At 41.6% G+C, this 22,881-nt stretch overlaps 1 long non-coding RNA gene across 1 annotated transcript; it reads right to left on the bottom strand.

Moving 5' to 3' along the window:
- Window positions 1-538: 538 nt before the first annotated feature.
- Window positions 539-16,338, bottom strand: LOC128084528 (uncharacterized). Its single transcript, XR_008208573.1, has 3 exons — window positions 16,139-16,338; window positions 3,487-3,646; window positions 539-2,032 (listed from the first exon to the last, which is right to left on the bottom strand). It is a non-coding gene; the product is annotated as an uncharacterized LOC128084528 (long non-coding RNA).
- Between the last annotated feature and the right edge of the window lie 6,543 nt (window positions 16,339-22,881).

Raw genomic sequence — 22,881 nt, 5'->3', positions numbered from 1 at the left:
AACTGGGGGAGAAACAAAAATTGTAATCTGGCAGATGCTAAGCTTGTTTTTTTTTCCTCATGGCTTCATACAGCCAAGGAAACAGTGAGGTAAATGTACGTGGGAAGATTTTTCAAAGCACATGCACAGTGTGTGTGTGATTTGGTTAAAAATTTCTAGGCTGAAAGAAAAAGAAAAAAAAAAGGCAATAGAAAAGAAGAAAAAGAAAAAGAAGAAAAAAGAAAAAGAGGAAGAGGAAGAGGAAGAGGAAGGGAAAGGAAAAGGGAAAGGGAAAGGGAAAGGGAAAGGGAAAGGGAAAGGGAAAGGGAAAGGGAAAGGGAAAGGGAAAGGGAAAGGGAAAGGGAAAGGGAAAGGGAAAGGGAAAGGGAAAGGGAAAGGGAAAGGGAAAGGGAAAGGGAAAGAGAAAGAGAAAGGGAAAGAGAAAGAGAAAGAGAAAGAGAAAGAGAAAGAGAAAGAGAAAGAGAAAGAGAAGAGAGAGAGAGAGAGAGAGAGAGAGAGAAAGAGAAAGAGAAAGAGAAAGAGAAAGAGAAAGAGAAAGAGAAAGAGAAAGAGAAAACAAAGAAAAGAGAAGAAATAGAAAAAAAGACAAAAAAGAACAAAGAAGAAAAGAAAAAGAAAAACAGAGGCTCGAGCCCATGTCTTTGTTTCAGGAAATGCATTCACCATAAACAAACCAGTTATAATACTGGGTCTGCACCCTGGAGTTCATATCCTACAGGTGGCTTATAGTCAGACTGAGGCTCCTGATCAGGGTACAGAAACAAAACAGTATTACAGCCTCTCTGTATTTGAAGGCATTTAGACTTGAACTCTACAAACTCAGCTTCTTGCCATGTCTCCCTTTCTCTTTCTGGCTTCCCAGTAAAGTTTCAAGTTTTTTATGGGCTTTGCTGTGTACAACGTTCATGAAGAAAATTGGTTCTTTGCACTGCAAAGTCACTGGCTGAAGTGATCAAGCTATAAATTTGGCTTAGTTCAATATGTCATCAAAACATAACATGAAATTAAATAAACTTTCTGTTTCTTTTTATGATCCTCATGGAAATAATGCAGAACTTTGCCCTAACAAGGACAGTTTAAATGCAACGTGTCATTTGTTGTTTGGATCACTTGTCTTTCTGTATCAGACCCTCCAGTTACTTTTTTCTTAGATAGAAACTGGAGAACTTTAAAAAATGGGTGAAAAGAGGAAAGGATCAGGCTGAGAATTAATAAACTCTTTAGTATCTGTCCTGAGCCTTATCAGCCCAAATCCAGGCTATTTTTTTATGACTACCCACATTCCTGGTACTGGAGGCACAAAGTCCCTTAGTAATAGGAGCTTAAACTGTTTCCAACAGAAATAAAGCAAGAGGACTGATTTTGCACATGCACTGCCCTAGAAATAGCCAACACCATGTGAAAGGCTCTGCTTTGTTATGAAACACTGCACTAGCACAATCATTTGGCCACAGTTTGTTTAAAGAGCAATGAAGACAGGGAGAACATAAAAGAAAACACAGCTTTACATCTATTCAGGATGGAAGGACGTTTTTTTTCCAAACAGCAAAAAAAGATAACATTTCTAAGTGCAGTTTCAAAAGTGGATTTGGTTGTTAAATATGTCCAGGTTAAAAAATAGACAGGCAGACAGAAGGAAGGAAGGAAGGAAGGAACGAAGGAAGGAAGGAAGGCAGGAAGGAAGGAAGGAAGGAAGGAAGGAAGGAAGGAAGGAAGGAAGGAAGGAAGGAAGGAAGGAAGGAAGGAAGGAAGGAAGGAAGGAAGGAAGGAAGGAAGGAAGGAAGGAAGGAAGGAAGGAAGGAAGGAAGGAAGTTCAATAATTTAGAAAAAAGTAATAGTCACAAGCTAATACTCCAAAAACAACTCATGTGCCAGCATTAATTCATATACACATACAAATATTGCACTCTAGGAGACACCAGGTTAGAGGAGTCTATTTGAAAATGGAATCTGCCAAGTACATGATGGATGAGTCCTGCCCAGTCCTGAGGGATCAGCTCTTGTTTGTCTTATAATCATTGGAAAACAGGAGCTGTAGGGGAAAAAACACTTGATCAAAATCAGTGGCATTTCTTGGGCAGAAATTAGTGAGCAGTCTGCTGGGCAGCAGCCCAAGGGAGGAGAGAGACTAGTTTGAAGAAATTATCATTCGGCCTGATTGAGTTTTTTGTGGCATGTTTCAACTGTTCCCATTCAGATCCTATTAAAAGGATTAAGATGGTACAGCCTTGTCTGTTCTTTGACCTTGTAAATGCAGACGTCCTTTTGAAGAAGAAAAGCCTAAGCTATGCAAGGATACAGTAGCTGGCCTTGTCATAAACAGCATGTGCTGAGCTAGTTCAACAGGCAAGCCATATATAATGTTAGACTCTGCTATCTGTGCCTTCTGAGCAGCTGAACTAATGACACCCCTTTTCATTGAGATTTTCTTTTCCAGTTGACTAAATTTGATGTCCAAGCATGTAAAATTCCCAGGTGACACTAGGCATAAGTGGGCATTTATTTATAAAGGCACTCTATCATACAAGTTCTCTAATGACTAATAAGATGTAGGTTTGCACTATGGTCCTTCTTTCCTCTCTCTTCTACCTACATAGCTATTTTCACAAAACTTGTAGCATCTTAATTATCTGTGAAATCTCAGCTTGTTGCTTGTGGTTGATAATAGCCAAAGGATTCAAATGTTACTAAGGAGAGGGGAGGAAGGCACATAGTGGTTGCATATACTTCATTTACAAGTGTAGAAACTCTGTAACGTAATTTCAGGGCATGAAGAACAATAAAATTTGGACTATTTTTGGAAGGGATGGAAGGATAGTGGAAAAGATACCAATGAGCTTCATCTCTGGGGAGACTTGGCGATCTTGGACTGAAGTAGCACAAGAAAAAAAATGTAAGCTACAAGTAATAGAACCAACATACTTGGGAAGAGCTGAATATAACAGACCATATTCTTTAGCCTGCTTACCCAGGCCTAGCAAGAAGGACTACAGAGCCTCTTGCAGTGACAACGTGGAGGAACATTTGAGCCTAATTCCTCTGCCTGAACCTCCAAACTGAAAATGTGAATATTGTGGCTGTTGGGTAGTTTGCTCATGTAGGTAATCACATTCAGGCACCTTGGTTTTATTTTTCACTTGAATGTTTATGTTTCTTTAACATTAGGTGCTTTTCTAACTTCCTCTGTCAGATTAAAAAACATTTTAATGTAATTCTTAGCTATTTCACTCAAGAAAATAACTTGTACGTGTTGTAAAGTCACACCTCAACAAACAGAACAGAATAAGTTTTCCTTACGCTTCCCATTTTCCTGAGCACTGCCTCAGCTTTTGTGACACTTGTTCAATTACCTGAGCTTTATAGCTTTCTTTTTAAAAGGCAAACACTACAAATCTCTGACTTATTCCCACATTAGGCTCACAGCTGCCACATGACCAAAACAACTGTTTCTCCTTGCTGCTACTTACTGCACACTTACTTACATACCTATGGGTCATGTTTCTCCTTTAATATGGTGCCAGATGGAACTCAGCCTTTGTCCCTTTGTCCCCACTGTCCTCAGCATTTGGTAAGGGTTTGCAGTATCGCCTTAGTCCACCTTTCTGTTTATCCTTTCAAGTTTTGATGTAGCTTGATCAGCCATGAGCTGTGAATAACAAAACACAAAGACATCATGCAAGAACATGAGGGAAGGCATAGCTGGAAAGACCAAATGTTCCTCCAACTTGGTATTGACTCTTCAGGTTTAATTATGACTGAATGTGGTAGCTGCTATCAATGGCCTACTGTGACAGGTGTTTCCTATGAGGACTTCCCATAAATGGCTTCTTTGAGCTCACACATGAATCTCCATATATTTATTAACCCTTATTAAAAAGAGTGTGTAGGGAGTGTGACAAGAGCAGTAACAGTACTATCCCCCCACACTTACATTTTGCTGTCCAAAGGCAATCTGAGGCACAGCTGCAGTCTCACAACCAACAGTCATTGTGAATTTTTGTTCCCTAAAGCTGTCAAATCATTTTTTGAAAATGTGATCATTGTTAGCATCCAGCAGATGCTGAATCAAGGAATGACAGCTTAAATACATTTTGGGTGATGGATCGGTTTTTTTCTATGTTGTGAACCTTCTCTGACAGTTGAATGATGTCCATTAGCTCCCATTACAGAGACAGCAGGAAGCGTTTTCTTACACTTCTTCCCTGGGCAGCACGTGTCTTCTAAACATGTGTCACAAGTCCCTTCTTATGGACTCCTACTTAGTTTAATATTCCACTTTATTCATAATCCCTGTTTTGTTCCCAACACTTTCTTTTCTACCATCTTTTCTGAAGGGAGAGAATCAGAACTGTGCACTGCCCTCAAGGACACCATGGACCAAATGCTCTTTAAATCTTTATCAATGACAGTGGGATTGAGTGCACCGCCAGTGAGTTTGCAGAAGATAGCAAGCTGAATGGTGTAGTTGGAACAACAGAAGGAAGAGATGTAATCCAAAGGGATTAAGCTTAAAAAGCAGGCCCACGAGAATCTAATGAGGTTCAGTAAGGCCAAGTGCAAGGCGTTGCTGTTGGGTTGGGGTAATCCCAAATATATGTACAACCTAGGAGAATACTATCTTGAGAGTAACCCTGTGGAGAAGGACTTGGGAGCCCTAGCAGTCGAGAAACTGTACATGAGCCAGCAGTACGTGCATGCAATCTAGAAAGCCAACTGCATCCTGGACTGCATTGAAACAGGGGTGGCTAGCAGGGCAAAGGTGATGATTGTCCCTCTCTATTCTAACCTTGTGAGATCTCATCTTGAGTACTGTGTCCAGCTCTGGGTTCCCAACACAAGATGTAAAACCGTTGGAGTGGGTCCAGAGGAGGGCCATGAAAGTGATCAAAGCGCTGGAGCCCCTCTCCTATGAAGAAAGGCTGAAGGAGCTGGACTTGTTCAGTCTGGAGAAGAGAATGTTCCAGAGAGACCTCATTCTGTCCTTCCAATACTTGAAGGGAGCTTGTAAACTGTAAGAGTCTGACATTTCACATGGGTAGATAGTGATACGACAAGGGCGAAGAGCTTTAAACTAAAAGAGAGGACATTTAGATCAAGTATTAAGTGGAAATTTTTCACTCAGAGGGTGGTGAGTCACTGAATAGGATGCTCACAGAAGCTGTGTATGCCCCATCACTGGAGGCATTCAAAGCCAGGCTGTATGGGGCCTTGGGCAGCTTGAGCTGGTGTCTGATCTAGTGAGTGGAACTTTTTCCTTTGGAAACTCGAGATCACATTCAGATTCCCTTGCAAGTTTGGCTTTCTCAAACCCTTGCTACTTGCCTACTTGACATCACACGTGCTCCAGGAGTTAAAGCCTGGATCTGAGGGTTTTGAGAAAGATATATAGAGATGAGGTGATTAAAACCACATTTTTTTGCTACCTGGAGGCAGTTACTCCGAGTGGTTTCAGCTGAAGGAACCTCCTTCTGCTTGAGTTTGTTCAGCAACATAATGAGCTGGAGTTGACCAGCTAACATAGCACTAGAAGGGGGTACTTTTCTGGCTGATTTATTGAGCAGCAAAGCCTGAGCAGATCCAGTGCAGTAGAGCAGGATAGACACAAGCAAACCCAGACCAGCCCTGCAGCACAGCTCAGCTTCATTGGGCTTCTGGGAGGCACTGGGCCCCTAACAGATGCCCAGACATACCCATTTGCTGAGTTCCCATAAACTCCTATAATCTTATGATGCAGGGTTGTCCCTTCACAGTTACTGAACCTGCAAAATCTCTGTCAGAGAGAGGAACAAAACCCTAATTAACCTGGCAAACACAGTGACAAGTGATAAAGCTTCAGTGTCCTCTGGCTTATTTTCTACTAGCTGTGGTGTAGATGTTCTAGGAAAGCAATGTTCAGTGTTGCCATTAGCTAATAAAATGGTTTTTTCAGCAACATTTATGAGAAGGGCTCATTTCCTTTGAGTAACTGTGCTTTGACGTTACTGGGAGAACTTTTGTGGCAGATATTTACTTGGCTGAATTCCTGTGGCATCCTCCGAATGCATTTGACACAGGGCTGGGGCACAGGCTGCCAGAAGATGAAAGAGCACTTTGCACAGCACCTTATCAATTTGTTGTGCTAACTGAGAAGCCTGATGACTTTTCCATGGCTATGAAGGCTGGCTAACTCTCCCTGAACCATTAATCTCAGGACAGCTTGAACTATGAGGGCTGCTTCAGACATTTCTGTAAAAATAGACCATGAAGTATGCATCTGAAAGGAAAGACTTTGCATCTTTTACAGCTTCTTGACCTCTTATGAGTGGATTTTTTACTAATGGGAAGGATTAGATGCAATATCCTGGTGTTTCAGCGCAATGCAGTAACCAGCTTGCACAGCTGTTCTCAGTCAAGTCTCCAACAGTGCATCTACTTGGGCTGTGCATGAAGTCGGGGCTTGACTCATTGCTGCTTTGGCTCATCGCTGCTTCAATTTGTCAGGTCACAGATTCAGCCTTGAGTCTGATGCCTGTGTTTTTGAAGTTTGGTTTCAGTGGAAGCAGACTGGCTAAAAGAAAATTATGGAGGAAGGGAACACGTAGGAAGACTATTTCCCTACCATTATCTTTTGTCCAGGTGGTGCTGTTTTTCTTGCTCCACAGCTGCTGCTCTGAATAGTCTTTCTCGTATTCCCAAAAGGTGGTGATAAGCTGAGGTTGTAAGACACCTGGGCCAAATAAATCACAGTGCTATGTAATCATTGCACACACAGTAACAGAAGATTCATGTAACTGAGACAGCCGAATATTAATGCAACCTGTCCTATGATTGTAAAAAATATGAAACGCCTGGGTCACGAAATATTGAGTCTCAAAGTTTTTGAAATTTGTCTCAAGCATTTTTTTTTAAATCATACCTTCTTCTCAAAATTAAATTTGTTGAATGAGGTTATTTCTTCTGTCAGATATTTTATGTAATACCGGACACAGAAGGAGAGGAATTTTACATTGCAGTATTACTTTTTTGTGTGATAACCTCAGTTGCGCTTGGGTTGCAGGCATGCTGCCTGTGCAAAGACTTGGCTGCAAAGGTGAAGAAAATATATGTGTAGTGCAATATTTGGACATAAGTCTGATGAACACAGTATCATCTTCTGTGTTCAGGACTGGTGTGTCAACGCAAGAAAGATGTAGAGCTTCTGGAAAGGGTCCAGAGGAAGTCCACGAAGATGCTCAGAGGGCTGGAGCACCTCTCTTATGAGAAAAAGCTGAAAGAGCTAGCCTTGTACAGTCTGGAGAAGAAAAAGTTGTAGGGTGACCTCAGCCAGCCTTCTAGTTCTTGAAGCAGAAGAAGAAACAAGTTTTCACATGGTTTGATAGTGATATGACTAGGAGGAATGGTTTCAAACTATAAGAGGGGAGACTTAGATTGGATGTTAGGAGGAAATCTTGGAGGATGATAAAGCAGTGGCACAGGCTGCCCAGAAAAGCTGTGAATGCTCCATGTCTGGAGACATTCAAGGCTGGGTTGGATGGGGCCCTGGGAAGGTCCTTTCCAACCCAATCTATTCTGTGATTCTAGGATTACCTCATATCTCTTTCCACTGGAATCAAAACAGTTACTAGCAGCAGTCTTATAGCCACAAGCTACAAAGAAATACACAAGCAAATAATAAGAGACAGTCTTACCTTACCCCTCATAATATTTATAAATATCCTTTCATTAAGAATAATACTGCTTGTTTTCTCATTAAATTATACACCAGGCAAAGTCGCTGCACTACAGACCTTAAAATAAAACAGACCAGTGAGTACTGGTGCAGAAGTGGAAGCTCAAACATGAATCCAAATATTTCAGCATTTAAATACTGAAATATTTTTATAGAGAGTAAGGAGAACAACCCCTTCCCCTCGCACTCAGCTGCTACACACTGAGCACTATCCACTTTATCTCCAGTATTTGTAGTCATGCTGTCTGTGGCTCTGGGGGAGCACCCGTTCTTTCCCATGGTTGGACTGCGAGCCTGTGGTTTCTACTTGACATCTGATGTCTGCCAGATTTTTCATCATCATCATACAACCTTTTCACGTCGAGTCATGAACACAAAACACATTGTCAAACTTAAAAAAAAAAAAAGAAAAAGAAAAACCTCTTCAACAAATTGCGTTGTTACTACCACCTAGTGGTGGTTATCAGGGAGTTGCAGCAAGCGCTTAAAAAAAATGTATCAGAATCTTAAAATGGCCTGGGTGGAAAAGGACCACAACGATCATCTACTTTCAAGCCCCCTGCTATGTGAAGGGTCGCCAACCACCAGACCAGGCTGCCCAGAGCCACATCCAGCCTGGCCTTGAATGCCTCCAGGGATGGGGCATCCACAGCCTCCTTGGGCAACCTGTTCCAGTGTGTCACCACCCTTTTTTTTCAAAACTTACTCCTAATATCTGACCTAAACCTCCTCTGTCTCAGTTTAAGACCATTCCCCTTTGTCCTATCACTGTCCACCCTCATAAACAGTCATACCCTCTCCTGTTTATATGCTGCCTTCATGTACTGGAAGGTCACAATGAGGTTTTCCCAGAGCTTGTTCTTCTCCAAGCTAACCAAGCCCAGTTCCCTCAACCTTTCCTCACAGGAAAGGTGTTCCAGCCCTCTGATCATCTTAGTATTCCTCCTCTGGACCCACACCAAGAGCCACATCTTTCTCCTGGATGCAGTACTCCAGATGAAGTCTCACAAGAGCTGCGTAGAGGGTGACAATCACCTCCCTCTCCCTGCTGGCCATCCCTTTTTTAATGCAGCCCAGAACACAGTTGGCCTTCCAGGCTGCAAGCGCACACTGCTGGCTCATATCCAGCTTCTGGTCTACCAGGACCCTCAAGTCTTTCTCTGCAGGGCTGCTCTCAAGGGCTTCTTTGCCCAGTCTGCATAAATACCTGGGATTGCCTTAGCCCAAGTGCAGCACCTTGCACTTGGCCTTGTTGAACCTCATTAGGTTCACGTGGGCCAGCCTGTCCAGAACGGATGGCTTCTCTTCCCTCCAGTGTATTGACTGCACCACTCAGCTTGGTATCATCTACAAACTTGCTGAGGGTGCAATCAATGCCACAGTCTATGTCACTGTTGAAGATGTTGAAGAGCATCAGTCCCAAGATGGACCCCTGAGGGACACCACTTGTGACCGGTCTCCACTCAGACATAGAACCATTGATCACAACCCTTTGGCTGTGACCAGCCAAACAATTTTTAATCCACTGAACAGTCCATCCTTCAAATTCATACCTCTCCAGTGTAGAGAGAAGGATGTGGTGAGAGACCATGTCAAAGGCTTTGCGGAAGTCCAGATAGATTACATCCATCCCCTTCCCCCATCCACCGAAGCCGTTACTCCATCATAGTAGGCCACCAGATTGGTCAGGCACAATCTGCCCTTGGTGAAGCCATGCTGGCTGTCTTGAATCACCTCTTTATCCAGTATGTGCCTTAACATAGCTTCTAAGAGGATCTGCTCCATGATCTTTCCAAGCACAGAGGTGAGGCTCACCAGCCTATAGTTCTCCAAGTCTTCCTTTCTCCCTTTCTTAAAAATGTGAGTAATGTTTCCCTTTTTCCAGTCACCAGGAACTTCATCAGACAGCCATGATTTTTCACTTCTTCAACTTTTATGTTGCTTCAGAACAAGACTATGCGCGCATGATTTACATGATCTTTTGGTTTCCAGCAGACTCTTAAGATCCCCTCCAGACAGATGGTAAGTCAGTGCTTTATTTAGTAGAGAGATTTGCATGGCTTCTAACACAGGACAATGAATACAGCAGGTAAAGCCTGCAAAGCACCACTGAGAATTAATGGGAATTTTGAGAAAAAGATATAACAAACAATAAATGTCATTTAAAAAAAAATAAAAATCATCAGTGGTCATAATATATGACAATCATCTGTCAGCCTTAGCACCTGGAGGAACATCACTGGCATATTTCATCAGAATCACTGAGGCCAATAGGTGCAATCTCCTTGGAGGAACCATTAGAGGAATAACAATGTCAATGGAGATTGGATTTAGGAAGTGCCAGTGGACTGAAAATATTTTCCTAACATTTTGCATCTAAGAAACAATGAGGGCACTCTATTATCTAGAAGCTGGAAAACCATGTGGCCATGAGAACATCTGACAAGAAGTATTGTGACGTTAGCAAGAAATCTGTATGAGTTGATAGATTTGTGGAATGGATAGACTATGGCTAAGACATACTGAACCATACCAGACATAAGGATGTGATTCGCATCATTAAATGTTATTCAAAATCATTCCGGAGTTGAATTGGCCATTTTGTAGCAATTACCGTGGTTTTGAGGGGATTGTTGTTTCTTTGCCACCAGAGGTCAGCATGCACCTCATTAAATAGTAGCTATTCCTAGCGATTAAAATCTAAACCAAACCTTGAGCATTCACAGACCTACAAATAGCTGCCCTTCAAAGAAGCAGGCAAATCAGTCATGCTGAGCCCAGACAGAGCTGAAATCTCTTAAACGTGAAGGCAAGACTTTTTGTGCAACATGAGAATGATGAGGTTGGGTTACTCATCACAGGGTAAGAAGAATTAATTTTCCCTAAAATTTTAATGACATCGAGAATGTAAATTTTAAATTTAGTGTGCAAATTAAATCAGAAATCCTTTAAGATCCCTCTCTGTCATCTAAGGAAGCACAAGACCGTTGATTAGGGCTTCACTGGAAGAAGAGGATTTCTCATCCCTGACTGGAGACATTCATAGAATTAGTGCCTTTGTCTCATCATTCTGAAAACCATCTTCAAAATGTGAGCATCTGTGCTGCAATCCTTTCCCTCTCTTCCATAAGAAGATCCCAAACCCAGCTTCTAGCCACTGTGCAATAGCGTTTGTAACGTGCAGACTAAATGGTATCACATAAAGATTGTATATGGAAATAGTTTTGAAAATGTTGCCTCATAATGGCACAAACATTATTTTTCCAGATATTTGAGGCCTAATCATATTGTATTTAATATTAAAGGGAGACAAAGAGTGTGATAGGAGTTAGTCTTCTGCTGGGGTAGAATAACAGAGTGGTTCTAAGTATTTATTTTTTAACATGAATTTATGATTTCAAAATAAGTATATGAAAGTCTCTTTATTCTACACTGGGGAATGCTTCTCTTAAGTAATTCCAAGTTCAAGTCCTAAGAGCTTTTCTTATGTATATGCCTGACTTTTGTCATGCTTTCCCAGGACTTCTGCCTCAAGTGCCAGCACAAGCTGCAAGGCAAACTCAGAAATCCCACAGCAATCACTTCTGTGCTGTGCACCTTGGGACAGGACTTTACTGCTTGCAGCCTTTGTGGTGTGGAAGGTGCTTTGAATGTGTTTGGCATAAACATCCCTACTGACTGATTTTAAAACGAACCAAAATTTTGGGGGTTTGTTGGTTGGGTTTGGGTTTGAGTTTTTGCTGTTGTTGTAGTAGTTATTGTTTGTTCATTTGTTGATATTTTAGACTCCAGAACCCACTTCTTTTGAAGGAAACAGAAGCAATAAATAAAAAGGGGATGTTGTGAATTGAGAAAGGCCTAGCTGACTTGGCAAAGCGGTGTATCAGAATATTCATGCTATTCAGAATAAACAATGACACAACAGAGGTGGTTGGTGCTTTTTGTTTTTTTACAGTTCAGTTAGATGAGGAACAGTAGACTTCAAAAATAGAAGAGGTTGCTCAATCACTAGATAATTAAACAAGATACTAGACAACCATGGAAACAATCACAGAGGGGCAGAAGGTGGGATTTAAAAGCACAAATATAAGCATCTGTGCTTTGAAGCAGGTGAGAATCCTTAACTGAGGTACACAGAGAGAAGTTATTATTGCACCAGTTTGCTGCAGGATTTCCTAACTTTTCTGCTGGAAAGTTTGTTAAACTCTAAAGTCAGAGAAGGGTTAATGGGCTTTGATGAACAGTGGGTTAAGTATTGATATTAAGAAGTCATTAAACAGGTAACCTTATAGAGAAATTTTTTAGCTGTAGATCCCATCTCCTTCGCAACCTATATATTTACAAACACACAGGAATGAGAGATGCGTATCTGGCTAAAACTGCATCAGCTGCCTAAACTGTTGGTAGCTGCTCATGCAAGGTTTGCTCATGGAAGCAAGAGCAAGATATACAAGGAGTGTCTGAGGCCCCTTAGTGTGTTGGGCCCAGAGCAGAGGAGCTGAGGGGAGGCCTCATGGCAGATGCAGCTCCTTACAAGGAGCGTTGTGACAGCGATAGGGCCTGAGGGAACGGCATGGAGCTGTGTCAGGGGAGGGCAGCTGGGGGTTAGGGAAACGATCTGCACCACAGGGCAGTGGGCATGGAATGGGCTGCCCAGGGCAGCGGGCATGGCCCCAAGTGCCACAGTATGAGAATTGTTCAGACAGAACTCTCAGACATACGGTTTGAATTTTGGGTGATGCTGCATGCAGCCAGGAGTCAGACTTGATGATCCCCGTGAGTCCCTTGTAACTCAGGATATTCTATGATGATATGATTCTAAGATTTGCCAGCATAGCCTTAGGATTGAGTTTCCTCGCAGGTCCTGCCTGGTGAAGTACATCTCCACAAGCACATGGCAGGCTTTCACACAGTCCTTGGTCCTGTGGGCAGGCACCTGCAATGAAGCCCATTACTTCTCCCAGGGACCTCTAGCCTAAAAAGTTGGAAAAATAAAGTAGTGATGTACTAGGATGAAGGTGGTCAAACAGACAGTGATGCCCTGATGATGCTTTCAGTGGGATTTCTGCTTCACTTTCTTGGCAGAAATCATATAATTGTAGAATCATGAAATGGCCTAGGTAGAAAAGGACCACAATGATCATCCAGTTTCAACTACCTGCTATGTGCACGGTCGCCAACCACTGGACCAGGCTGCCCAGAGCCACATCCAGCCTGGCTTTGAATGCCTCCAGGGATGGGGCATCCACAACTTCCTTAGGCAACCTGTTCCAGTGTGTCACCAAATCTGTGTGAAATGTAGTAATACCACATTATGGATTTGGATTTGGAGTGACTGATACAGACGGTGTTTCTAATTTTTCTATCATCCAATGCATTTAGCATTCAAACACACAACTGAACGCAGTTGGTGTTTGCCAAGGCTGTGTTTTTTAACTTGGTCAGAAGATGTCACTGACAGACACCTACTCATGTATGGAAAACGGCTGAAATAAGGTCTCAAGAAATTAAGTAATGACAGCATCGTTTTTCCTCACTGGTGTCAATTTGCAGTGGCTGAGAAAGGGGAGAAGTAAATGTATTTCAGAGGAAAAATTTTCACAGGAAACAGTTGATATTTCCATATTACAGTTGCAAATATGATGAAACAATACATCTGGGCAGTGTCAATTCTGATACATTGTTCCAGTCCAAATTCTGGAAATCATTCATTCATTTTTTATAAAAACATACATTATCGGTGCTTGCTTTTAGACTAGTGTTTCACATGCTGCTATAGCAGCTAAGTGTTTAAACTTAAACAAATCCTAAAATTCTATCTAATGAAAACTATTCAAAAGCATAGATTCAGTATATTTCAGACCAGTTTATAGTAGAGTTTATTAACAGGATGGGATTTTTTGTTAGCCCATAAAACCAGGCAGGCAAAACTGAACATCTATTCAGGAATTAATACACTATAACTGTTTAATCCTCCAGAATCTTCATGGCTTCAAAGTTTGCTGAATTGCTAAACAGCACTGCAGAACTTGCAAAAAATCAGCAGGCAAGTGTCCAGAAAGTCCTCGATTAATCACTGCACATTCCTTTTTGTGCAAAGCAAAGCCCCAGATACCACCAAATGTGACAGATGCTAAAATGAAACATCTTCACAAATTGCTGAGAACACTTATCTACCTCCTTTATGACAATGGCTGTAAGTCCGTCGGCTCTGAAGGTCTCCCTGCATACCAACACTCTTTGGAGCTTTCAAGAAATGCCAGTAGAAGTATTTTGAGCTGGGAGACACACAGGCCCAAGACTGGAAACTCTTGGGTGAGGGTTTCCAGTAAATGAAGATAAGGGAAGAATTATGCAGCATGAATAAGACCATAGAACAAAGAGGGAATTGTGAGAAGGTTTTTTAATTAAGTCAGTGCATTGGAAGTTTCTGAGACAATCACCATCTAAACCATTTTTGTCTTAAAACTCATGAGAAGAAGCTGAGTTAGTTCAACAAACCCTGGAAGCTGGGTTTGTTCAGCTTCCAGGGACAAGTGTTTTCTTCCTGCTCACTCCATGGGTGTGATACACAGTAAAAGCACAGGAGACAGCAGCCAAAACATGTAGAAATAGAAATGTTGATTAGATTTAGAAAGAAGTTCTCCACCATGAGGTTGGCCAAGCCACCAGGTAAGCAAATATGATAGGACACAACCACAAGAAACCCAGTCTAAATTCCAGTCACTCTGTGCTTTGTGGGAGGTTGGACAAGAGGAACTCCAGAGTCCCTTTCAACACAAGTTACACTTTTAGTTTGTATCTCACAGAAACCTTTGGGGAATGGCTGTTCTTTCTTAAAACACTGGCATTCACACTCAACTCGATCTGGATAAAGCAGGGAAAATTAGTATTATTATTCACAGTCTCCTTGGGCAAAGGGAATAAACCAAAGAGGGGAAATGTTCCTCTTAACACCAACTATCACTCATCTGACATGAATAGTAAGCAGTGGAGGTAAATATTTTATTATCAACCACTGTAAATTGATATTTACTTTTAGGAATTGTTTCCCATCTTTTCTCTCTGCATGTTCAAATGACAAGGTTGGCCACCTGTGTTCCAAGTAACCACACTGCTAACAATATAAAGCATGCAAAGTGCAAAGAGATAATTTTTAAAATGCACTTAGCCCTGAAATTGCTTAAGATCTTGTGCCTGAAAACTATTTTTTTCCCAGATTATTGAACATTCGAAAGTAATACTCACTGCAGGCTTGGCATGTAAATTAGTGCTCCACAGAATATTCTTGATGTCAACATTAAAACATACAAGAGGCCTCCAATGGTACTCAGAGGATTGTTAGCAATTCAGACATACAGCTTGTGTGTTGATTACTTCCAAACTCTGAACACAGTAATCAGAAAGAAAGCAAAAACTAATGCAAACTTATTCTATCGGTGCAATACTATTTTTGTTTGCTTGCCCATTCATAAATGCTCCACTCTCTTCCAGGAGCTTCTCAACAGTCTGCATAGCCCTCATGGGAAGTATGTGTGAGTATGACCCCATGGGAGAAGCTGGCATCAGAGGAAAAACTTCATTATGAATTGGCACCATGCCATCCTCAGATGCTTAGCTAGGAATAAAAGGTACTTCAAAACCCTTGAGCTCAGTACTGAGCATCTGACAATTTCTTTAGAGGCAGAATATGAAGTTGCTCCGCAGCAGGCTGTGTACTTCTCCATCGGCTTTTTTCTGCCCTGGCTTTATTCATCATAGAATCACAGAATCATGGAATCATAGAATGGCCAGGGTTGAAAAGGACCTCAAAGATCATCTAGTTTCAACCCCTGCCATAGGTAGGGTCACCAACCCAATTCCTAGGGGGCCTTCCCTACAAATTAATTGTCTTCCTGTTTATTTTTATTTAATACTGGTTTACCTAGGAACATTAAAGGAAGATTAGATTGCCTTAGGGGACTTGCAACTTCCAGACTTTTTGAGTATGCAGACCAGTAAAAAGTCATTGGAAGTATTCCCTTTTCTTATATGAATAAGCCAACAAAACAGTCTTCCTTGCTTGCTTTGTCGTTGACACTCCCATGTACATAAGTGCACATCCTGATTCCGATGCACAGAATGCAGTTTGAAAGCTAATTTTCATGAAGGTTTGCTGTGATAGCTATCACTGCCAAGTTAAAAAAAAAAAAAAAACAAACCAAACCTAATTTGAAGAGAAATGTCAGTCAAGTTTCATACTAACTTGAGACAGACAGAAAATGACTAATTCTTATGAGTAATATGTGTATTTCTCACAACACTTTATCCCATGTAGGGTAAGTTAGATATTATCAGTCAACTATACTAAGTGCTTTTCAGCTCTCTCTGGCACCTCGACCTTATTTAAGTGTCCAGTACCAAGCAGCATCCCAAAGGCCAATGACTCACAGCACAGGGGAGCATTCCTTCCTCCAAGCTTCTCTTGTCCTGCATCTTCATCTGTGCATTCTTCATCTGGAAATGCTTCTTTTAGAAGAAAGAAAAAAACCTTATAAGCAGTGAAGGGAATATACACAGATGGAGAATAGATGTAATCAAAGAAGAAAATTTCAGAAATTGTGTTTAGGCTACCCTTGCCACACGCATGCTGCAAGCTCACAGCAGAGCTGTGCTATTAAACAGTGTTCAAGCCTACTCCTCACGCTATTTTAAGAGCCAACCACTTCAGAACTCCCTGTCTTGCTTTCTAACTATAGCACAAACCACTAAGGTGTAGCACATGAGTTAGACTTCTATACCAATACCATTTTTGTAATAACATGCTCTGTGGAAGAGTTTTCTTGTTAAAGAGATGGCACCCAAATCCAAGCAGCAGTCTTGCAGGGCTGCAGATGTTGGAGTCAGACTGAAGGTTATAAAAGAGGAAGGTAGGAAGGAGGAGCAGTAGAACCCAGCTTTTGTTTGTAAGGAACATGTGGTTAGGAAGTATTTTTAGTAAAGTTATGGAAAATTTGACATATGAGCTGAGAAAATGCTCAAAGCTGAGGTATAACAACCCCATACAGCATTTTATTTTTAATCTTCATGCTTGTGTTATCAGCTCCTGGTGTTTGAAGTCACTAAGCACTCTGAAAAAGTGTGTTTGTTAAGGTTGTTGGTTTACTGTTGTCTTCCTTGGTTTGATGGTGATAACATTTATCTGGGTGTTTGTTAGGTTTGTTTCCTCTGAAGTGAGAGGGAGGGGTCAGAGGCTAGAAATTGCCTCTTCAGCATGAGAGCTGCTGTGTATTTAAATAAATCAAAAGGGGGAAAAAAGGTTCTACAACAGTCTTTACTCCCTTGTGTGGACTGGCAATGGCTACATACTAACCCCTTTTCCTTCGTCATTTTATAACTTCAAGACAGTAGGCTGACTTTCATGTCAGTAACATATTTTACCTTAGCAGGTGTTGCTTTTTGAGTTCTTAGGCAAAATGATTGCTTAATGCTTGCTCTTTAAAATACAGGGTTGAATTACTGTTGTTCTTCCCCTTCACTATGTTTCCTGATCACCTGAAGTGCTCAGAGGGCATTTTCTTGCTTTGTTTCTGAGTAACTCCTGTGCAACTGAGGATACAAGAAAAAATACAAAACAAGAAAACAAACAAAAAGTAGAACCAGAAACCTCTTCTGGAAACTGCTAATTCTATTGCTATATACTTTCTGCCTCTTTAGTATTTCAACACTGCAAATTGATTATATACTGCTAAGCATAAGACCAAGTTCAAGATCTTTGCTACTAGACATAACCATCCAGCTGAAAGGCATGTTTTTTCCTCCAAAAAGTATTTGACTACAGCAGTACTTTACATTTATAATTAATGTTGGTTTTGCCTGATGCAGCTAACTGTAGCAGCAATTAATCCAACCTTTTTGTCCTTAACACTGTAAGCCAACTAATGTAAGCATCTCCATGCTGGTTATACCATATCCCTGGTGTATACTTGAGCATTTTTTACGGCGTTTGCCTTTTTTTATTTATGCTGTGCAATCAGCTGTATCACTGATGAATTCTGTTTTCTTTTTCCACATGAATTGTTACAAAACATGCATTCCTCAGGCCTGAACAGCTGAATTTGCTGCTAATGCCCTGTTTGTGACGGCAGCATTCAGACCAAGCAGAGACGTTCCTCCTGCTTACAGGGATTGTTAGAATCATAGAATCCTTAGAGTTGGAAGGGACCTCTGAGAGTCATCTTGCCTTGAATGTTTCCAGGGTCGGGCCATCAACCACATAACTAGGCAACCTGTTCCAGTGCCTCGCCACCTTCACTGTACAAGATTTTTTCCTTGTATACAAGCTAAATCTATCCTTCCTGAATGTGAAGCCATTTCCCCTTGTTCTATCACCACAGACCCTGCTAAGGAGTCTGTTGCATTCTTTCCAGTAGCTCTCCTTCAGATAATGAAAGGCTGTTATCAGGTCACCTAGCAGCCTTCTCTTCTCCAGGTTGAAGAGTGCCAGCCTCTCTCAGCCTGTCCACATAGGAGAAGTGTTCCATTCTGTGGATCTCTAGTGCAGTTATTCCTTCCCACACCTTATCATGGAAAAGCTCACTATCCTCCCCATCCCCCTTCACACCTAGCGTAAAGCCATCCCAATAAGTCCATCTAGCTTTTCCCCAAGGACCCTTCTTCCCCTTTGAGAAAGGCAAACCTCATCCAATGCCCGCAAACCAGGTACCATGTAGACTAATTGGATGTCAAAAAAACCAAAGTTCTAGTGACAGCACCAGCCAGAATGCCAGGTATTTAAAGATATAATCCTTTGGCTTGTTTCTGTGTCCTTACCCAATACAGGAGGCAAAGAACAAAAGATGATCTGGGCATTCAATTCTTTTAGCCATTGTCCCCAGGCCCTGAAATCTCTTGATAGCCCTTAACCCACATGTAGCCAACTCATGTCTCCCTGTATGAAGAAGCAATAAGGGTTGTGGTCTGTCAGCCATACCAGGCTAGTGGTTTCCTGGCGTTGTCTCTCACCCACACCAGGAAGATAGCAGACTTCTCTAAGAAGAAGTTCTGCTCTGCATATTGGACATTCAGTTCCCTGCAGGGAGGAATCACCTACAACCAATACCTATCTGTTCTTCAATGAAGCAGTCTTAGTGTTTAGGGGAAGGCTTTTCCTGGTTTGGTTTTGTTAGCATGTCAGGACTGAGTGAGCTGTTGCTGCCCTCAGACAGCCTTGCACATCCAGGGCCTCATACCTGTTGTACAGAGGTACTTCGGGAGAGAGCAGGCAAGGAGGTTTTCATCTGCAGCTTTGGGTGCAGACTTGTCTCCATCCACTCTTTTACTTTGCATTCTTGCCTCCAGCCTTAGAATTCTTTTTCCTCAACTTAATATGATACAGGTTGCCTTGGGTTTGTGATTTTTTAATTTGAAATTACCTGTTTGTGCATCAGTGAAATCTAATCATGTGAAGGACTGAAGAAATGAGGGTTGGACAGAAGCCAACACAAAACGGGTTTAGAAATATTATGTTATTTTCTAGTTGGTTACTGTTTTGTTTTTGTTTTTTTCCAAATACAAGATGAGTAAGCAGAGAAAAAAATCTGCAACTTATCTCCATTTTTGGTAGGTGAAGCTCTTGCCATGTGGGAGATGGATAGATTGTGACAGTGAGAACAGTGTTTCCTCAAACTCCCATCCGGATATTGTATTGTAAAACCTTACTCCTTCCAAAAAAACCCCCCGCCTTTTAGGCTGCTGTGGAACAGTCTCAACTAATTGCTCCTCTGGGCAAGATCCTTCTAGTGTTCACTACAGAGGCAAGAGTTGCAAAGTCCAACCTGAAACACCCCTCCAGAGTACAGGGACCAGCAGGATGTCTCCAGCCTCTGTTGTACAGTGTGAACATCCACAGACTGGGTAAGGAAAATCATTCTGGGGAGAGAGCACTGCTGAAGAGGTTTCCAGAACTCTTCTTGCAGTGTGTACAACTGCAGGAGGAAAGCAACTACTTACTGGAGCATGGAGAGGAAGATGCTCGAGGAAGAGGATCATGGGTGAGTTTGCCCTCCCTGTGGGACAGAGACATGCTCCATCCAGCTCTACAAAGTCTACTAGAAACACAACTCCTCCAGATACTAACCTTGATACCAAATGGTATTAAGGGAAAGTGACCCTGCTGGAAACCAGGTAGATGGAAATATCAGGTCTTGCTGTAAATAAGATCAGATGGAAGCTGACCAGCTGTAGTTCATGTATAATTTTCCATATAATTATGGAAATAATCTTCTGTTCACTCACTTCATTGTTCATATCAGTTTCCAGACAAATTTACAGCCCATCATGTTTCTCATCTGAAGGATTGTTACCTGGCTGTAACCTGAATTCTTACCACATATTTTCCTGCAACTGTAACATACATTTCTTCTCTTTAGACAGCTACTCCAAATGCTTAAATGAGAGATTTATTCCCTCCATTTGTTTTTTGCTGGAAATTGCCCTAGCTCTGTTGCTACACAAGTAAGTTGTAACAGATGTTTCAGAATCCACTGCAGCTACATGACATCCAGGCACATACAGGCACAGTCCACAAGCTCAGTGGAGGCTGGAAGCTGGGTGAAGGCATGAGAATCAGAGAATCAGCAGCTCTGGGATCGGGATCAGGATGCCACAGGTATGTTGAGCATCTTCAATTCAAAAAATTCAGCTCAGCAGGCAAAACCAGACTTTCCTTACTTGGAGTTGTGCAGCTACAGTTAAGAGCACCAGCAAATTGTTTTTTTTTCCCTATTTGTTTCACTGCTTCTCTGGCAATAGGTAATACAGAGGTTTGTGAGGCATGAGTAATCTCTGTTTGCAAAGCACTCTAAGGTACTCAACTGAAAGTGTAACTCAGGGCCATGAACATGGATCCACACAACAGCTGGGCTCTGGAACCAGCAATTTCTGCCTGGAAAATTAGAGCAGCCAGCTTTATAAGGGACATTTCACCCTGGAGTGGCATATGACACATTTGAGCACTCAGGCCTAATCAGCAAAAATGGGCCACATGTAGCAGCAGGCGCCCAAATGAGCCACTAACCTTACATGCTGAGCCACCAAAAGCAGCTGCTCACCTACAGGCAGCTGGATGATATTTGCCAGAATAGGGGAAACAACAGAAATGCCACAGAAAACAGCAAAAAGTCCATGAAAGACTTTTAAGCTAAGATTCAAAACACAGGGGAAAAAAACTTCTGCTTTCTGCTCAGTCCATCCTACACAAAGGCAAACAGTACCGTGCTATACAGTCTCTAAAAATGAATAGAACTATACCAGAGAAATACTTGTTCTCTATTTTTTCTTTAAAAGAAGATGGCCTGCAGTTACTGAATACTGACTGCTCCTTGAGGCACGCTCAGGCAGAGGCAGGGAGCACAGAGCAAGCTTTGCAACTCTGGCCAAGGTGAGTAGTTCTGGTATTAGCACTCTAAGTGTTTAACACTTTCTCAGAGTATTGGGAAAAATAAAAAAATAAAAAATAAAAATAAAAAATCCTGCTTTCTAACTCTTGTTCTGAGTTTGGGATTTTTTGGAAGCAGATACAAAATTAAGCTTGCTCAAGTACTGAATGAAAATACATCTTTGGGCCATGTTGAGGAGTCTGCTAAGAACAGCAGCATGCTTTTAAAAATTATTACACATTGTGTCAGAACAACTCACCAAAAAGAGCACTTCAGGCTATACCAGCACTGAGTATCTCCTTTTTTTCACCCTCACAAATGAGATTTTAGAGCAGGCTCAAAGCCCACCCGAATCTACATCCAGTCTCTTTAAGTAAGCAAGCTTGATGCCGTTGGCCTTTCCATAAATGCTGGCTGATTAGTTCAGCCCTGCTCAGTGTGGGACTGATTGTGGGCACAATTCAAGGCTGTAGGTCACAATTAGTCTTTCTTTGTGTGAAAAAATGATTATAAAATTCACATGGACTGAGATTGTGTGTTGGACTAATGCGCAACAATGAATTGACGTGCCATATTCCTTGTGCATATACTGTTCTCTGTGCTCTTTAGTTGTTGTACATGTATGAATGCTTAGTAATTTAAAAGGAAATATTTATACATGTATCAACATAGTGGTGGGTGGGGGAAGTAAACTTCATATTTCACAAAACACTTTTTTGGGTAATTATGCAAAGCCATTCACTATTTAGTAGGTTGGTTTCGTAACAGGCCATTTCTGCTGTAGTGGGTGAAAGCATGCCAAATAAGAAGACAAAAGACCATAATTCTGCTTGATAAATTGGCTAATTAACATGGGAACTTTGCAATTTGGAAAGCCTGAGCTCTTCTGCAATGGGGAGTGACTAAGAAAAGCAGCATTTTGATTTAAATTGAAGCCTCATACACTCCCAACAGGAAAGTGTCTATTATCACGGGTGTCCAAACTTCTGGCTTGCCTGTACTGCTCTGACTGAAGAGGAATTGTCTAGAGCCACATATAAAATATATAATATAGTTCATGCATGTAAGTAACAAAACTTCTTTTTTTTTTTTTTTTTTTTTTTTTTTTTTTTTTTTTTTTTTTTTGCTACAACATATATAGAGGGCAACAAAAACATAAAACTTTGGGTTGGACACATTTAACCACACCTATGCTTTGAACTTGTTGCAAATGCCAGCTATCACAGAATCACAGAATGGCTTGAGTTGGAAGGGACCTCAAAGACCATCAAGTTCCAACCTCCCAGTCACAGATAGGATTGCCAACTGCCAGATCAAATACTAGATCAGGCTGCCCACGGCCCCATCCACCATAGCCTTGGACACCTTTAGGGACGGAACATCCACAACCTCTCGAGGCAGCCTCTTCCAGCACTTCAACCCAATCTCAGTGAAAAACTTTCCTCTGATATCTAATCTAAATATTTCTTCTCCTTTAATTTAAAAACATTCCCCCTTGTCCTATCACTGCTTGTCTGTGTAAAAGTTGTTTTCCCTCCTGTTTATAATCTCCTTTTAAAGACTGCAAGGCCAGAATGAAGTCTCCATGGAACCTTCCCTTCTACAGACTGAACAAGCCCAGCTACCTCAGCCTGTCTTCATAGGAGAGGTGCTCCAGCCCTCTGACCACCTTTGTGGTCCTCCTCTGGAGCCTCTCCAAAAGCTTCACATCTTTTCTGACTTGGGGGTCCCAGACTTGAATGCAATACTCCAGAT

Source organism: Tympanuchus pallidicinctus, unplaced genomic scaffold, assembly GCF_026119805.1.
Source record: "Tympanuchus pallidicinctus isolate F22 unplaced genomic scaffold, pur_lepc_1.0 scaffold27, whole genome shotgun sequence".
Taxonomy (NCBI): domain Eukaryota; kingdom Metazoa; phylum Chordata; class Aves; order Galliformes; family Phasianidae; genus Tympanuchus; species Tympanuchus pallidicinctus.
This window is presented reverse-complemented; position numbering and strand designations above follow the sequence as displayed.